The sequence below is a fragment of the Echinops telfairi genome, unplaced genomic scaffold (assembly GCF_000313985.2).
Source record: "Echinops telfairi isolate 266 unplaced genomic scaffold, ASM31398v2 ScPeMD7_5592;HRSCAF=6446, whole genome shotgun sequence".
Lineage (NCBI taxonomy): Eukaryota > Metazoa > Chordata > Mammalia > Afrosoricida > Tenrecidae > Echinops > Echinops telfairi.
In genome coordinates this window covers 17,278,873-17,295,564 of record NW_022109491.1, presented here as the reverse complement: position 1 = coordinate 17,295,564, position 16,692 = coordinate 17,278,873, and positions in this window count along the sequence as shown.

Genomic DNA, 16,692 nt, shown 5'->3' with positions numbered 1-16,692 from the left:
TGTGTGTGTGTGTGTGTGTGTGTGTGTGTCTGGCTCACAGTTTCTCATAGAGTTGCTGTCAGGTTCATTCTCATATCTCTGACTTGACGGGGGGAGGATCCACTGCCAAGCTCCCTCGCCTGGCTGTTGGTCAGCTTCCATTCTTCACCGGCTGTTTGCCACTCATGATCTCGCTTCCCTCACACTGTACACGGGAGAGAGTGTGACAAAGTGAGCCTGAGAAGGTGAGCAAGGTCACGATGATTTTGTAACATCGTGGTTCCTGGTGTGTAGCGGGTAGGCATTGGGCCATGGTCTGCGTGGTTGGAATTTTAAAACCACCAGTAGCTCTGAGGGGCAAGACTGGGCTTTCTACTCCTGTGAACAGTTACAGTCTCAGAAACCCCCAGGGGGTCAAGGTGGGGGTGGTCAGCATCAACTCTGTGACAGTAAGAGAATTTCAAAAAGGACAAACAAAGCTGTCTTAGAAGAAGTACAGCCAGAATTCCTCTCAGAAGCGAGGGTGGTGAGACTTCATCTCAAAGACTTTGGACATGTTATCAGGAGCGCTCAGTCCCTGAGAAGTGATATCATGCTTGGTTAGGTAGAGGGGCAGCCCCAAAGAGGAGGAGCCTCCGTGAGATGGATTGACACAGTGGCTTTAGCAGTGGCCTCACACAGAACTGGGCAGTGCTTCATTCTGTAGCACTTAGGGACATAGCACCTAACAGCAGCATATGGTATCCTGACGCTTTCCTCAGTGCGAAGGAAGTCTTGAGGTCCGTTGACACTCAAGGGATGATGGATTGCACCGGGTCAGGAGCCTGGGGAGGTGAGGGTCATGGGAAACCATTTCAGGGACTTCACTGCTTGCTGTGCTCCGGAGCATTCAGCGGTGGGCATTTGGAAGCGGGGAGGTTAACCCTTGACCCCAGGAACCCTTGAACAGATAAAGTCAATGGGTTTTCCATAGTCTGAAAAGATTTCCCTCTTTTCCACAGGCATGTCAAGAAAGGCTTCCATTTCCCAATAACTCTTAGACCCGGATCAGGTAGGATGTCCAACCCCATCTTCAGGAGTGCAAGCTTAGGCCCAGGGAGACCCTTACAGGATTCTTCCTTTGGGGGAAGAAGAGACTCCCGGATGAACTCTTGACTGGCACTATGATGACAATCAAAGGTAGAGGAAGCAGGACAGTGTGTTAGTCTGGGGAGACTAGCAGGACAGTGTGTTAGTCTGGGGAGACTAGAGAAACCAATCCAAGGACACTCCGATGTGTGTAAGAGAGAACTTTATATCAAAGAGTCATAGTATATTGAGAAAACATCCCACCCCCGTCCAGATTAATTTCTTAAGTCTTCTATCAGCCCATATGTCCAATACTAATCCATAAATTTCTCTTTGGACTCACACAGCACATGCAATGATGCCGAATGCAGGAAAGCACAGGCCAGAGGGTGGAAAGTCTTGTGGAGCCAGTAATCATGGAAGCAGCTTAGCACTGGTGCAGGTCTCCACGTGGCTCCTCCAGCTCTCCAAGTGTGGCTCCTCAACAGGAAGGTGAAGCAGGATAGAGTGTGGTCCACCTCCAGGGAGAAAGAGAGGAAGTTCCCAAAATCCTCATGAGAAGGCCATGCCCTCATGGAGGCATCATCAGGCTGAGCCCTGATTGACAAGCTAGACTCGACCCCTACACTTATTTATCAAGGTCACTTGAAATGATGTAACTACCACAGACAGCATGTTCTCTAGCTGCACCCTGGGGAAGAGCAGAAGAAACACTGCTTCACTGTCTGTGACCCAGCTTGCTCTTTCTCTGTGCCATGTCAGGAGTCACCTGAACGCTCTTTGTATGGATCAGGAGCGGTGGCTTCTATTTAATATTATTTCTATAATTTTAATGTTCTAGTTAACATTCTTTCTAATATTTAGTTCCTCTTAATTCCAGGCAACAGGAGCAAAGCACTGGCCTCTGGAACAGGGGAGTCCACCCCAACGTGTCTACCTCTTTGTAGTGGCTTGTGTATTGCTATTAGGCAGGAAGTGATGTCATTAGTATTTCAAATACCAGCAGGTCACCTGTGTTAATCAGGGCAGACTAGAGAAACAAATTCATAGACACTCATATATGTATAAGAAAGAGATTTATATACAAGAGCAGTTGAATATTGAGAAAATATCCCCGTCCAGTCCAGATCAAGTCCATAAGTCTGCTATTAGCCCATTTGTCTGATACCAATCTATAAATTCCTCTTCAGACTCAAGCAACAGATTCAGTGATGCTGACTGCAGGAAGATCACTGGCCAGTGGGTGGAAAGTCTTGTGGATCTAGTGGCAGTGTAAGCATCTCAGTGCTGGCAGGGGTCTCCATGTGACTCCTCCAGCTCCAGGGCTCTAGTGTAGCTCCATGTGGCTCCATGTGTCTTGTCAACGGAATGTGAAGCAGAGAGAGTGGGTCTGGCCTCCAGTGAGCTAGTTATCTCCGTGGCGCCTCCAAATGAGGTCATCAAGCTGTGACCTGATTGACAGAGACTCCACCTCTCCACAAGTTGACACCAGGTTATGTAACTGTCACATCACCCAAAGTGAATGAACTTCAGTAGCACTTCTAGACTAAGAACAGACTATGAAGAAGGAACAGGCTGTCTACTTCAGCGGAAGTAGTTACTGAAAACCTTATGAATAGCATCAAAGCATTGTCAAATACTGAAAACATCATGCATAGAAGCAGGACTTTGTACACAGAGGGGGTAACAATAGACTCAAACCTAAGAACGGTAATCAGGATGGTGCAGGACCGGACAGTGTTTTGTTCTGCTGTATATAAGGTTGCTGTGAGTCTGAACTGACTCAGTGGAACCTAACAACAACAACAACAACAACCTGGGCTAGATAGCCACTTATCCAAAAATGCCTGTGATTAGAAATACGTGGTAAAGAGCCCATGCACTTACTTCCTGTAAGTGATGTAGACTTGACTTGGTGGCTGCCATCTTCACCCCACTCTCATCTTGGGGTCCCCATTGTGATGTATAGGTTTTGTGTAAAGGTATGGCTGGGGTCCAATATCTCAATCAAGACACGGCCTAATGATAGCTCCTTTGGGGGTGTGGTCTATTTACAAGACACACTGCAGAGAAGTGGCCTGTCTCTTGCCTCAATTCTCCTTCCTGCCTTCTTGGATCCTGGTTGCCTTCTGGGGTATTGACCCAAGTGACCTGCAGACACTGGGGGTGTCGGCACCCTGTCATATTCCTACCTGCCTTGGAGCTCTGCAGCTCTACACCCACTGGCCTGTGATCTCCCAGCTTCCTGCTTCCTGTTTCATCGGCTTACAGCTGTGTGAGTCTGGAGGGGCCACCAACTAGCATCTGACCCATGGATCCCAGTTGGACTGAGCGGGGTCTCTTTCTTGACATACATTTCTCTCTTGGTAGAAAGTTCTTTAGTATATGTATATGAGTGTCACTGATTTTGCCTTGTTAGAAAACCCAGCCTAACACATCCACAAATGGTCATTTTGTATACCCTCACCCAACATAACCATCTCTGGGTCTAGAAGATTTCAATATCTCTCTGATGTTTGGCCAGTTAGTCTGAAAGATTCCATTTGAAATAAGAAAGGGAATGGATCATCAAAATAAATCAGATATGGGTGAACTTATCAACGTTCAATAAACATAAAAGTGATGAATTTTGAAGTCACATAATTAACTCAGTATTACATGAGCAATAATGCATTGAACTTGTCAGGAATACTTACTCATTCTGTTCAAATTTTTTAACAAGATAGCCTATAGCAAGTGACTGTAATTAGATCTTGCCTCTGAAAACATCGGCAGCTTCTAATTGATACCTTTTATTATAAAGCTAAATGCCAAACATCACTGTTGAGTGGACTAAGGAATGATGTTAGATGTGTTAGGATCCTGATATCCGCTTGCATGAATCTCATGAATCTCATGCAAGGGGGGGAAAAGAAAACCCACTCAACCCATCAATCACTTGCATGAAGTTGGTTCCAGTTTGCATTGGTTTGCTTTAAATTGCCGCCTGACAGCAATCACTACTGCCAGGGCTGTCAAGAAAAGAAGCTGGGGGCTGCACAGGGTGGGCATGGAGACAGAACCCCTACCCCTTTCTCCTCTTTCACATGGAGGGTCAAGAAGGATGGGGTTTGGGGAGCAGACTGTATAGGACTGCTCATAGGAACACACAGGAAAAAGTCTCCTTGTGGTGGGGGAAGTAGAGAATGAATATATAGATGAATGATATGCATCTATCTATCTTCTGATCAGAGATGTTTTCTTTGCTTTGTTTGCTTTCAAGGTTGATCATGTTTTCATTGTGTTGTGTAATGATGTATGACGTTGTATATGGTTATAGATGTCATATGATGGCGTTTTAAAATATGCATATTCGTTACATCTGTCTGTGCTAGGACTCAACTCTCTAAGGCTCGGGGGGCTAACCTTTTGGAGTGCCAGGGAAGTCCCTCACCACCTACCCTCGGCCCCAGAAGATGTTCTTTGTGTGTGTACCTAGGTCTCAGAATCTCAGAATTCCTATTGGAAAGAAGCATTGAGAGCATGCTTAAGGAATCCTATTTTGTTTTCTTTTTTAGTTTCATGAAAATATACACAACTACAGGTGTGCCATTTCTAGAATTTCTACCTGGATAATCCAGTGACGTTGGTTACATTCTTCCAGTTGTACTGTTTTTCCAACCTCCTTTTCCATCAGATTTCACCATCATTCCTTTAACACCCCCCCCACCCCACCCCCACACCGCCACACACACACAGCACACCCACTGTGGTTTCCATCCAGCCTTTGCTGTGGTCAATTTGACCCCGTTTAGATAATTCTTTAAGAGTACAATGCTGAAAGCAGGTATAACTTTACTAATTAAAATAAGCTATTAGTACTATTTTGGCTCAAAGAAGAAGACTTAGGGGACAGTTTTTATTTAACTTTAGTTTCAGGGGCTCATGCAGTTTCTGTAACTCAAAAAAAAATGTTGGGTTCCAATGGACACTTGAATTTCTGTTTCACACCCCCACCCCTTTTGATCAGGGGTCTTTTATAGAATCTTAGGTCAAAACGTTCTGTAACGATAAAGGGGGCACCTGTTTTTGAGGGAATCAGGAAGGAGTGAGGTGTTTCAAAGGAGCAAGCACTTTCAAAGTGAGGCAACTTATTCGTAGTTAAAATTTCAGTCTGTCCATTGCTTGGGTCTAGCTCTGCCAGGGCTACCAGGTGTGAGACCTTAGAAATGTGTCTGTTCTGTGCTGACAATCGCAGCATGAGGGAAACTGAGACCCTCATATCAAGGACTAATTATTTAAAAGCTATGTGAGTACATCAAGATTGTAAATCACTGGATCAAATGTGATCTTCCTTCTTTGGCAAAAATACTTTCAAAATGCAGGCAGCGTGTAAAGCTGTGGTATTTAAATGACTGAAATACACCAAAGTACAAAAAATGATTGAATTTAATTATGATTTCCGGAGTGTGGATGTGGTTCATTAGTTGGAGGAATAAAAGTGTTGACTGAATAATAAAATAAAGGCATACGTGACTCATAAATTACTAGCTATTTATTCAAAAAAATCTATTCTTCTGACTTCTTAGCAGATCAATAATTATATAATTTCAAAATATTTTTCCTTGACAATAATGTCCTAGAGCATTATAAAATACAGTAAAATTACCTTTATTCAGTGTATATATCTTTTCATCAAAAATTCTAATTAAAGTGAACATATACATTAAAATGGATATACAAATATAAAAATATTTTTAAATAAATGTGAATGATAAGAAAAATTTCAAAACATTCCCAGAAAAAGTGAGCATTCTATGATATTGAAAGGTCTTTATTAAAACCAAAGAGTAAATTGGACAAAACATTATTCAAAAGACCAAAAAGCCAATCCGAATGAAAAGTGGACAAATATCACCAATTTAAACCCAATATTTAATTAGACAGAATACAAAATATTAAATTTTTAATAAGAATTGTGTAGAAAAACAAAAACACCAGAACTCTAGAATTCGAGCTTCTTCTAGTTGTCAGTATGAAATAGTGGTATCATGCTCTGTGCATGTTATGTCTAGACTTACATATATTCAAACGTACGAGTACTATGAATTGCTTAACGTTGCAAAATATCCCTTAGCTGTTATGTGTGACTGTTGTGAATACCGTGCTGATTTGTGAATAACTTGAGAGCTATAAATTGGAAACATAAAAAGAAGCAAGGAAGTGGATGCTTGTCACCACCAGGAAATGATACTTGTTCTGGAAGAATCTATTGCAGTCCATGCCGGGAGGGAAGCTGTGACAAGCTCATTAATTTATCTCTTCTCTCCTCTCAAGTCCTCCACATCACCACATCCTTCTCTGAAGACAATAACTGTGCGATGAACAGACCCTCCATGTCATTCACATACAATCTCCCGGCGCCACAGTCATTCCCTGGGCAGGAGTCGTCTCCCTGGCATCTTACAGGGTGAATTCTAAGAGTGGGTCTATAAGGCACTGAATTCCAGAGGACAGAGACACTATGAGTTATTTTAAAAATCATTTTAAATAATGATTCCTTATTTTAGAATAAAAAAGAGGTGAATAAAACTTGTGAAGATGGCTTTGAGGATTCTGATACAACACACATGTCGTCTTTCTCTATGATAAAAACCTTGCATCCTTGTGTTGTGTGCTATTGATTTATTGATTCTCACTCATCGTGACCCTATAGCGCAGAGTACAACTGCCTGTAGGGTTTCCTAGGCTAAAATACTGATTGGAACAGATAACCTAGTCTTTTCTCCTGCAGGGTGGCTGGTGGGTCTGAACTACTGACCTTTTGGTTAAGCAGCCCATTGCACGCCCAGGCTTCCTTTGATCTTACATTAGTCTGATAGATTACTGTTAATCAAAGTCCTTATTTTAATAAGATTTTTCTCATCCCCCACCCACCCCCTAAGACCCTATTTCTTGTCTAGGATCCCGTTCAGGACAGCACATCACATTTCATTGTCAGGTCTCTTCAGGGTCCTTGAGTGTGACAGTTTCTCAGACTTGCCTGGTCTTTGATGGCCTTGGTAGTTTTGAGGGGCACTGGTCAGGTCTGTTAGACTGTCTGTCCACTGAGATTTAGATGGCATTTTTCTCATGACTCAACTGGGGTTGTGGGTTGAGGAGAAACCCCACCGACGTAAGTGCTATTCTCATCGCATCTCTTCCAGGGCACCAGGGTACGTGCTATCAACCTGGCTTATGACAGTGAATGTGGACCTTGATTTCCTGACTGGGTTAGGGTTACTAGGTTTCCCCAATGGAAAGTGGTCCTCTGTCTTGCCCCCACCCCCACTCACCTCCATCCTGCTTTTAATGTACTAGTTGTATGAAATTCACTGTGCCAAGCTAAGAAGTGGGGAGTGATGCTTTGTCCCCGGGAAGGTGGAGTTTCAGGTAAACTATTTGGAATTCTTCTGCATGGGAGACTTGTCTATTCTCCCCCACTGATTTATGTAACCAATCGTGTATTTATATCACTGTGCATGCATGGATATTTATTTTATACTCTGGGCTATAATTCAATACTACTTTAATTTTTTTCAAATTGTTCCAGTTTTGGTCATTGGGAGCTTTCTCAATTGGCTTGTGTGTCCTTTAGACATACCCTCGTGTGTGTGTGTGTGTGTGTGTGTGTGTGTGTGTGTAAGAGAAAGAGAGAGAGATTCCTAATACTTTACTTGTTGGTGAGCCAATAGTGGCAAGAGTAGAAATCAGAGTATATATTTGAGGTACATTCTAGAGTAGAAGCATCTAAAGATAACTCTAATATCTTTTAAGCCAAAGCCTTGATCCAGAGCCCGGTGGCATAGTAGTTTACATTGGGCTGCTAACCACAAGGTTAGCAGTTTGAAACCACCAGCCGCTCCTCAGGAGAAAGACAAGGCTTTCTACTGCTGTCAATAGTTACCGTTTCAGAAACACACAGCAGTAGTTCTCGCCTGCAGGGTTGCTATGAGTTAGAATCGACTCAGTGGCAGCGAGTTTGCTTTGTTTAATTGAGCCTGATTCATGTGGGCTTCCCTATAGATGAAAGTACATTTTCTTCCCTCCTTTCCCACCCAGTGTGGACTGGTCCGGTGCCTTTTCTTTTGTTACCTGCTGTGGCGTCAGCCCCTGGACTTATGATGACCCTTTCACAATGGGATGAAGTGCTGTTTCTTCCCGTGTCATCACCGTGGTCAGTTTCGGTCGTTCTGATGTGAGTCACAGAGGTTTCATTGGCTGATATCCAGAAGCGCATTTTCTTCCTCGTCTGCCCGCCTCTGGAGGTCCCACTGAAGCTTGTTCAGCATCACAGCAACATGAAAGCCTCCACATCCTCTTTTCCTGCGGTTGTCCTGCCCACAAATGTGTCTCTCCAGACAGACAGCATGCCCAAAGAGCGTGCGACAAAGTCTCACCATCCTTGTCTCTCAGGAGCCTTCTGACTTTATTTCTTCCAGGACTGATTTGAAGGGTTTTTGGGGTTTTTTTTGACAACACACAGTACTTTCAACATTCTTTGCCAGAACCTTCTTCTCCTTCCTTATTTAGTGTCCAACTTTCACATGCACATGAAGTGGTTGAAAATACCATGGATTGGGTCCGGTGTGCCTTAGTCCTCAGTGTAACCTCCTTGCTTTTCCACACTTCAAAGAGGTCTGTGATGCTGCCGATGTTGCAAAAACATCACCATACAATCTGGCGTATAGCTTGTTTCTTCTACTCCAAGGTGCGATGATTTGTAGTGCAGACCATCTAGTTAATAGAAGATCTTCAGCGGTCAAAGGCATCCTGCCTTGTTAACAAAAAACGGGATCTTCATTTGAGAAAGGATCATGTTTAAAATGAACGTGTCACTTCTTAGCACAAAGAAATGGAACAATAGAATCTCATTAAGTCTTTCCCCCTCGATCCTGGACCTCGGGCTCACCTCTCATCCTAGATAACAGAGCTGCTGCTTGGGACTTGGCTCACAGCCCTGGGCGTGCCCAAACCCTGCCTGTGGTGGGCCCCCAAGGCCAGGCCTGCAGGAGAGAATGGGCTATGGGGATAGTCCCTGAATGGACTTCCAGCTCAAAGGAGGTTGAAACTGCCTTAGGGGGTCTACAAATTCCTCAGCTTGGAAGAACTTCAGAGTTAAACATCATTAATTCATTAAACAGGACACCTAAGGGGAGTTAATACACAGAGAAGCAAAGCTAATTTAGGTTCTCATGTGACTAAGTTCGTAATGGCCCACTTAAACTCTGACCCTTTGAGTCATATAAATACTGATTCCAATAAAGTGGTTTTTTAAAATTTTGAATCTTAAAAGTCCCTTAAATCTTTTAAAAATCCTTTTCCCTCCTCAAATGACGGCCCTCTCTGATGGCCAGCATTGAGGGTTGAGATGGGCTCAGTAAACTGAGTCTCACCACTCCCACACCCTCCACTGTGAACATGCAGAGCAAGAGGGCTCCTTGGGGCGGGTACCCAGGATGAGCCATTTGTGGAGCTCTGACTTGGTTTGTTTAGGTTTCTGGGGCCTGTAGAGTTGGTTCTGATTCATCGTGATGCTGCTCAACAGAACACGGTCCAGGCCCACTCCATCCTCACCGTGTTGCTGTATTGTGCCCGTTGTTGCAGCCACGGTGTCAGTCCATCTGGATTTCAAATACAGCGCTTGTGTGCTGGGACATCCTGAGATACGCTTCGTGTTTAGGCTCTAAGATACGCTTGGAGTCATCATGGAGTGGTTTTCAAATTCTGGAGATATTTTAGCTGTCTCAAGTTGAAGGTGTGTGTGTGGGGGGGTGATGCTACTGGTATCTAGCGGGGAGAAGCCAGGGATGTTGTTCTCCACCCAGATGTCAATAACACAATGTTTGAGCCACCAGAGTAGCTCTACCGAAGGTGACTTCTGTTCAGGGGACTCTTGCTGGACATGCAAGAGCACTAATCCCCTCCCACTGACTTAACCGCCAATATCTGGCCCTGACATTTTAGGGAAGACGGGGACAACAATGAACCCCTCTGGGTCTCGGTATGAAATGCAATGCTTATGTAGGAAGCACTCCATGAACACCAGCTGTTATTGCTGTCCCCAGGTTGAAGTGCCCTTGCACAGTAAAAGTTTGGGTTTTCCATTGGGTCCACTGGCCTGCATTTATTTCCCAAACGATATAGATTTTTCTCCAAGGTCAGGAACTTCCACATCTCAAGTTTGCTTCTCCATCCCTTCGTCTGCTCCTTTCCTCGGATCCCATTTTCCTTCATTGTGAATATGGAATAGACTGGATTTCCAGGCTCTTTTGTCTTAATGGGCATCTGGGCCGGAGGGAGCTATAATTGAAAGAGACAATCTGCAGAGACTCTCATGCAAAATCTCGCTGCCAGGTTCCAATCTCTACAGATTATGATTGTGCTATATTACTTTTCATAACCTCAAGGCCCTTGTACTCCAACTTATTTTTATTTTTAATTCTGGTAAACTATGTGAGTAACCACACACCTGCCATTTCAATATGAACTCTTCTTATTTCTATTGGTAGGGAAACTGGGTAATGCTACCTCCCATCGGGGGTGGGGGTGGGGACATTTAACAACACTGATACAAAACCCAAGGAGAGAATATGCCGAATATCATGTTTCTAGCTGAGCATTTTTGACCTATTTTCTATCCAGCCTTTGGTGACCCAGCTTGTGTGCTACAGACTGCTGGGACTCTGTCCTTTCTAAGTGCACACCATCCGTCATAGGCCACCCCAGAAGGATTCCATGCGGAAACCTCACTAATCAAACTGGGCTTTACTTTAAACACACCTGTAGCAGATTTAAGACTGACATACTCCCTTTGAGACCTCCTGTATGAGAGGAAGCTTATGACTGTCATCTCAAGGCTATGAGAATGATGGTTATTGGACAGGGATGCGGATCGCTGGCTTTGAGGGTACCCAATGAATGGTTACTGAGGACTGCCACATATTTACTATTTTATGTTCTCTTTTCTTTCTTATGACAAGTATTAGTCTAGTAGGCATGGATCTGCTTCTGTGAATGAGTGTTATTGAAAGTTTTGTCCTATCACTAAGCTCCATTGCTCCTGCAAATAGTGTCCAGTTGCTTAAATGTTTAATCTGCACATGTAAACAATTCATGTATTTTGGTCTGAAAATCCAACCTAGACATTTATGATTTCATTTTCTCAACAGTATTTTAAATTAATGACACTTTCAATAGAATCACTTTTTGCCCCAGGAAGATGATTTATAATGGGTTTCTAAAGTGGATCAGAGACATATATAAATCATAGCTATATGAGTGGATTTGCGACTTGCATTTAATTCTAGCCCTAATCTAAGAACAATTTGTTCTTATGCCATGGCCCTACTTTATGCCAATTCTCATGAAGAGATCACTGAAGATCTGGGTGCTCTAGCAAACTGTGGAGAAAAAAGCAGATGGTGCCATGCTATCAGAAAGAATAGCACCTGGGTCTTAAAGTCTTGTCTTCACACAAGCAGCCGTCTAAGTGAGGCTCCAACTAAGCCCACATGGAAGAAGCACAGCAGCCTGTGTGATTCAAGGATGGTAAACAATAACATCCAAATCCAAATCTGAAGAGAGGAATTGTATCAGAGCTTCAATTCTGAACACTCAGTTTGCAGAAGGTGATGACACTGGAAGCCCGGCATGGACTAAGCCTCCTCGCTGAATTCACTGTGCCCTCTCATCATACGCCATCCATCATACGCCTTGTCCACCACAGAGCATTAGTTCCGGTTTTTAATATTTGCTGCTTTCTTTTTGATTGAAGTTTTCCTCCATTTTGTTTTGCCATTTTTATTTATGTGTGTGTTTTGTATGATTTTCTGTATATGAAACCAGGATAGGTAAATCTACAGAGGTAATAACTGGATTAATGATTACCTAGGGGCATGGCTGGGGAAGTTTTCTGGGGAGGGGGGGGGGATCGGGAGCTGACAGCAATGAATAGGATAATAAAATATTCTAAAATTGATTGTGGTGAAGTTTGCACAGCTCTTATGATTGAATGATTAAATTATATGACAATAAAACTATTAAAAATAAAATAAAAAATGAAAATGATCTATAGTCTCAGAAAATCTATGTAGGGCCACTCAGAGTTGGAAATGACCCTAAAGCAGTGGGCTTGGTTGTGTGTGTGTGAAATGCCCTTTTCAGAACTGCCATCACAATTCCCTCCATGTCTGTTTTCTTCATTGGATATTTAGGTCCTTGAGAGACATGAGGGAAATTAAGTCTGATAACCTTGCAAACAGCAGGCACTGAAAGTCCTGATACCCTGTGACACTTACATCATCTTGTGTCACCTTGAGGCCATTAAGGGCAAAGGGGTGGAGTCTAGCCTGTCAATCAGGTCAGAGCCTGAGGATGAAGATTCTGGGAACTTCCTCTTTTCCTCCTGGGAGGCAGACCATGCTCTCTTTCTGCTTCACATTGCTGTTGACAAGCCACATGGAGACACACTGATGGCAGCCAGAACCCTGGAGATGCTTCCCCTGCCACTGGGCCCACAGGACTTTCCACCCACCGGCCTATGATCTTCCTGCATTTGACAGCATTACATGTGCTGCATGAGTCTGAAGAGGAATTCGTGGGCTAATAGCAGACTTATAGGCTAATATCAAAGTTATGGACTTGATGTGGACTGGGCTGGGATGCTTTATTGATGCATCATTACTTCTTGTTATAAAGTTCTCTCTCACACATATATGAGTGTCTCTGGATTTGTTTCTCTAGTCTACCCAATCTAACTCACACACACAGGGTCACTGTGATTCAGTCAGTGAGTCAGCACAGTTTTACTCTGATACACTGTGATAGTTACATAATCTTGCATCACTAGCCATGGGTGGTGGCAGATTTAGGGAAGAATCACTGAACTGGGTTCTAGCATAAGGTCTGCTACATACAAGAGAAACAGTCTTCAAAAATCCCTTCCCTCCAGGTTCATTTGTTCGACTGTCAATGTCGGGGCATAACTCAGGTCTCCGCAGACGTTAACATCTAATGACGTAAAGGGCTGCTCGCACAGCCAGAAGCAGCAGAGAGAGATGGGCGCCTAACAAGGCAGAGCAATGGGTCCCCTTGTTCACTGAACACACATTTATTGAGTATCTGCCCAAGATTGTGCTGGTGCTTCTGAAAGTTTGGTGGACAAATGATGTGTGTCTTACCCTTCTACAGCAATGACCAAGAGTGGGAGACAACCGGAAGAAGTAATGAGATAACCCACCCTAGGCATCTGCAGGGAATGAACAGGGGTCACCGTGAGGGAACTGCGAAGTGCAGGGACTCCAGAGAGGTTCCGCACACTGTTTATAGGCCAGATGTGAAGGCTGCCCATATTTATTGCTCCTTGACTGTGGGCCAGACAAAGTGCTATCTGTTAGTTTAAGAGAGTTTTCAGTCAAGTCCATGGGCAAAAGCTTTCTCTTCTGGACCTTTTCCCAGACCTGCTCAGCTCCGTCTTAAAACAGTTGCTTGTCACAAACCCTTTGGTACAGCTCTTGTTAACTGCAGAGCCCCATAGTCCAAGTGCTTTCTTTTACTTTCTTCTGAGAAAAGCAACACAGAATGTTTGAATGGAAGTCCTTGATGGTGAGTTGGGAGCTCCTTGCTTTGCCGCCGGGTGCCAGCTCGATCACATTGGGTAAACTGCATCAGTTCCCTGGCTCCCGGGGGAGCTCCAGTGGTAGAGTGGGTTGGATATCAGGCTGCTAACCACGAGGTCAGTGGTTTGAAGCCACCAGCTGCTCTGGGGGAGAGAAACCAGGCTTTGTACTCCCATGAAGTCTTTTTTTACAGTCTTAGAAATCCACAGGAGCAGTTCTGCTTCGTCTTATAGGAGTGATAGGAGTTGGGATCAAACGGATGGTATTGAAACCCACAGGAACAGTTCTACTCTGCTCTATAGGGCTTTGCATTAATGGCCCTGCATGTTAGTTTTCTATTTGAGTCAAGATAGAAATGATGAATTCTCCTGCAGCACCAGCTCACTGCATAAAAAACGGTGGCATTCAAAGAAGTCTTTATTTATTTTTTAATTCATGCATTTACAGTTTCATAAAAGTAGATTTATTTTTTTTTAAGCAGGAACACAGAGACCACACCACCTGATCTGCTTGCTAGCTCAGTCTTCTCCAGGAGTTCATTGTTAAATAAAACTTAACATGCTCATCAGCTCCACCCCCTTTTAACTCTATGGCTTTGGCCTTCTGCATTTCTTCCCAAGACCCTGCGCTTCCCTGTTAGGGAAATTGTATCCAACCAAATCCTTCCTTCTTTGTGGCATCTCCTTTGGATGTCTTGTCCCCTTTTGGAAATCCAAGGAGAGGGCTTTGCAAAGAGCCAATAAGCCCAGCTCTTCCTGGATTCAGACAGGATGGGTCTGCCTCCCTGGGCAGCTCTCTGTTGCTTAGGCACTTCAGATTCTGAGGCTGCAGGGAGAGAAGTGGGGGACTTGCATAACACAGTTGCAGCGGGCTGCACTTGTGTGGGAAGTCGCAGTGCCTCAGAGGCAACTGGTAATGTACTTATTTATCACTGCCTCGGGCCACTCTTCTCGCCTTGCCTTCAGTTTGCTCTGCCCAAGGCTGTTGGGGTCCGACAGAGATCAACGGTGTTTCAGCCGCGATGAAACGGCTCGTCCAAACCGGAATTAGATGTTAAATCTTGTTGAAGTGGGGAGGAGAAGAAGGGCGGTGGGGGATCACATTGTGCCTAGAATTTATCCTGTGTTGTTTGCTGCGAGATTCTGTCCCCGGAAAGATTTGTTACTGGGCCAGTCGTAAACTGCTGTTTCAGGTCGTGCGGGGTTTGCCAGTTCATTATGATGGATTCTGTCTGTTGCCAAACTCCCTCCTCTCCTGTCATTCACTGGGGTTGGCTGGAGATGGACAATGGCTTTAAGAGCTAGGACTGTGCACATTGTTTTGTCTGGGATATGTGGGATTACAGATGCTTCCATGTGCATTCAATACCGGAAAGTCAGACAAAGAATATCCTACTAAAAGCAGTCTGCCCCTAGCCGTCAGTGAAGAGCCAGTCCTCTCAGCTGTGTCTGCTCCCTTATCACTTACTGTCCCCTGATCGCTTACTGCTTCCTTTAGGGCTGCGCACCAGTGGCCTCCCCTGTCCCCTATCCAGCCTCCAAAGGACCCTTATGTCCCATTCCCATTGGACTGGTGTCTTCTGCTGATCAGGACAAATGACAGGATTTCTGTGCCTTCTGGTTTCCTCTTTTGTCCACTAGACAGAAAACAGTACCGCTCTATGAGAGTCATTGAAGTGGACTGGGGGCAAGCTTATGGATAGAGATGCTCTGTAAACCTTGAACTAAAACTATCCCAGGAAGTCATGGTTAAACTAAACTACAGGTTAGCCCAGTTGATACACAACTGATGAAGAACCTTTGCCTGGAGCTGCTCTCTTGAAAAAGCATAACCTGTGTGTAAATACTGAGCATGTCGCTCAGCGAACTTCATGCCAAGGAAGATGCGGAGCAGAGAGCGAGAACAACACCGTGTTAACCTGCACGGTCAATATTCTTGAATGGTCCCAGCAAACAGGGAACAGATATGAGCTAGATTGTGTAGATCACCACAGAAATGAAGAAAGTTTATGTATGATGAAAAATAACAACACTATAGGTATATCCTGATGTCTGAGGTCTCACGTCCAAATCTATGCGATCCCAATGCAAGACCCAATCAAATCAAGACAAAACAAAACAACACAGAGTTAATCAACATGTGGTCTTCTAAGCAATTACATGAGGATCACCTGGGGTGGAAGTGATTCAGTCTGTCTGGGGAGGCCGCAGCTCCAGGTATTTTAATAAGCTATCCAAGAGATTCTTAATGCCAAAGAATGTCCCGTAGAACCCCAGTACTCAACCGCATCAGTCCTCGACATAATTGGATTTCAACGCGAAATGTCGAGAAATGTTTGCATCGGAGCTAGAACAAAATACGTATCGGAATCCGATCCGACTCACGTGGATTTTGTCAACAAAAGTAGTTCGCGTTTCCGTCACTCGGCGTTCGTTGGCATTGTTAGTACGTGTTGTTTAACCGTTTGTGGCTGTGTTCCAAGCGTTTTGCTACAATTCTCTTCGTTTTTGTGGCTTTTTGTACTGCTTTTAGATAAAAAACCATGGGTCCTAAGAAAGAGTTTTTTGAAAAGAATAATCATAAGGAACTGGTTAACCGTTTTGTCAATATTGTTGATGAGAATTTAGTAAAACCTTTTAGAAACGCCAACAGCAGACCACATGTAAAGAACGCCAGCCAGGGCCGATTGAAAAAAGGCAAAGAAGGGGGAAAACCAAACCTCCTAAAAGCAGCTACCAGTTGATTGTATGAAGGGCAGTCCCCTTCCAAACAACGTCTCTCTCCGAAACTCCTCTCCACACCCGTGTCCACAGATCCAGATCATCATCAGTTTCAAGGTATGGGCCATACTGTAGTTGTTAAAAAAAAATTTTAATGTTGTGTTTCTTATTTAAATTATGTTATTTAACTCTGAACTTATTGACTTTGAAATCTCTGTGTAATGTTTGGTATACAAAGGCAAGGTGAGGGTAAAAAGTCGGTGGGCGAGAACGGATTAATCCTTTTT